This window comes from Suncus etruscus, chromosome 20, assembly GCF_024139225.1.
Source record: "Suncus etruscus isolate mSunEtr1 chromosome 20, mSunEtr1.pri.cur, whole genome shotgun sequence".
In the NCBI taxonomy this organism is placed as follows: Eukaryota; Metazoa; Chordata; class Mammalia; order Eulipotyphla; family Soricidae; genus Suncus; species Suncus etruscus.
In genome coordinates, this window is record NC_064867.1 from 13,921,329 (window position 1) to 13,923,984 (window position 2,656).

At 36.9% G+C, this 2,656-nt stretch overlaps 1 pseudogene; it reads left to right on the forward strand.

The window, feature by feature from the left end:
- The first annotated feature begins 2,137 nt into the window (after positions 1 to 2,137).
- On the forward strand, positions 2,138 to 2,233 carry LOC125998493 (uncharacterized; annotated as a pseudogene).
- The last annotated feature ends 423 nt before the right edge of the window (positions 2,234 to 2,656 follow it).

A 2,656-nucleotide genomic window follows, 5' to 3' on the forward strand; every position in this document is an offset into this window, starting at 1 on the left:
CTAACCATAGGTTGTATGTTATAGAAACAAACAAACTCTTCTTTTTTTGGCATATAAGATCTAAAACATGGCCTCACACATGTGAAGTCTGTGGCAAATACCCCTATTGTAAAGCAATGTAGCCCTATTGTCCATTATTAAAGTTTTTGACATTCTCAAAAGATGTGACCAATAAGCCATAAGATATGGATTTTTTCTCTCTTTTTGTTTATTTTTTTCTTTTTGGGCCACACCATGTGACTCTCAGGGGTTACTCCTGGCTATGCGCTCAGAAATTGCTCCTGGCTTGGGGGACCCTATGAGATGTGGGGTTCGAACCGTAGTCCATTCTTGCACGTGCAAGGCAAATGACCTATCGCTTGGGCCACTGTTCTGGCCCGCCATAAGTTTTTTGTCTGTATAAGTCACAGCACTGAAGAATCCCTATTGTGAAAGAGCAAGACAGGTTGCCTTTACCCTGATGATGACATTGATTGCTGGGTAAGTCCTGGTCACATCTCAGGCCTCAAAAATTGCTCTTCCTAAGCACCACAACAATAAAGACAGGCACCACACAATAATCTCGGTTCTGAAATCAAATCATACTCAAGTGCAAAAAAGAAAGAGAAAGACAAAACAAAATAAAATAAAATAATATTGGAGACATCAACCGTAATCTCCACACCAAAATAAAGACGTCAAAAAAATAGATCATTTATTCTCCTCTTGCTGCTTTCGTGGTATGTGGAAGACTTCTACTTTATCTTGGATGGTAAAATCAGACCTGTTTCTAGAGATCTTGGTGGCTGTGCAGATCAGGGAATGGAGTTTATGGAGTCTTTCTTTGTGGTTCTAGCAGTTATGCTTCTTCAATGTCCTTTTTTTGTTTTTTATGTATTCTAGGTGTTTCAGAATAGTGCTACCATTCTGTGTTTTTCTTTTGTCTTCTGACTTACTTCGTTTAACATAACATGATCTAGGTCCATCCACGTTGCTGCAAAGTCTGTGATTGTATCATTTCTAACTGCCATGTAATATTCCATTGTATATATGTACCACATCTTAATGATCCATTCATCTGTTGTTGGACATCGAGGTTGGTTCCAAGATTTGGCTATTATACTGAGTGCTGCAATAAATAGTGGGGTGCATATGTATTTTGGAATGAATGTCCTTCCATCTTGGGGATATATGCCTAGGAGAGCAATTGCTGGGTCAAATGGCAGCTCAATTCTGAGTTCTTTGAGCACTCTCCAGACTTTTCTCCATAGATGTTGGACCAAGGGGCATTCCCACCAGCAATGAATGAGAGTTCCTTTCATACCACATCCTCTCCAACAAAGGTTGTTCCCATTATTTTTGATGTGAGCCAACCTCACTGGTGTGAGGTGGTATCTCATTGTTGTCTTGATTTGGATCTCCCTGATGATGAGTGAAGGTGAGCATGTTTTCATGTGTTTGTTGGCCATCCTTCTCTCTTCCTCAGAGAAATGTCTATTCATTTCGTCTCCCCATTTTTTTATGGCTTCGTTTGGTTTTGAAGGACTCAGGTTTCTGAGCGCTTTGTATGTTCTAGATATCAGCCCTTTATCTGATATATCAAGTGAAAAGATTTTTTCCCATTCTGTTAGCTGTCTTCTTGCATTAAGTAGGGTTTCTTTTGCCATGCAGAAGCTTTTTAGTTTGATATGGTGCTTATCGGTTATTTAATTCGATATTTTTTTTTTGTGTGTGTGTGTGTGTATTGTTGTGGTATTTTAATTACTTTTTTCACATCCTCTCTCAAACTGAGGTTGGAAGCCTCTAGACAGGACTCTGCCTATTTTCAGTATATTTGATTTTTGATTGAGAAGAGGACATATTAGGTGATGGGTATTCCCCTGATTTAATGTGAATATGTACCCAAAATACTACAGTGAAAGATATGTAAGCCATTATGGAAAAAAAAATTGTGTTTTTAATCAGAAACTTTCTTTGACTTACATGTATTATTATTATATTAATTATATTATATGTTATGTTATGTCACTATATTATGTTATATTAGTTTACCTTATTAGGTTAATCAATTTTGTCCTTTAAATGAATTCTTACTTAAAAAAAAAAAACAACTTTAGTTTGCCCTGAAGAAAAAAAAAATAATTAAAAGATAAAATAAGGCCTCCCAATTCTTACCACAGGCTGTGTTATTTACACTGGCTGTATAGAAAGAGGAGGTACAGTAAAAAAAAAAAAAAAAAAAAGTATGTCATAAACTCCCCTCCAATGGAGGGATGGAGCACATACTTTGCATGCAAAAAAAAAATTGCTCTTCCTGCTTTGCTTCCATGCACAGGGTAAAGTCTTCTGTCACAGTATGACTTCTCTGTGGATTAGGCTTTGGACTTATTTAACAAGTAATGCTTTCAGGTTAGTGAGTTGCTATATTTAAACAAGCATACCAAATATGTTGGTACCAGGTGCTTGTCACCCTCCATGAATAGACACCATTCCTCAAAGACTATGGCTCAAAATTGTTTGTTACTTGGGAGGGGGTGAGGACATGTGAATTATTTCCTCCAACTCATAATTCTAATCTGATGAATGGTTCAATTGTGCCTTCAAGTTGTTTTTATTTCTCAAGAGGAAAATAACTTTTTTAAGGTTTAGAAAGAAAATCTTAGTAGACAGACTACCC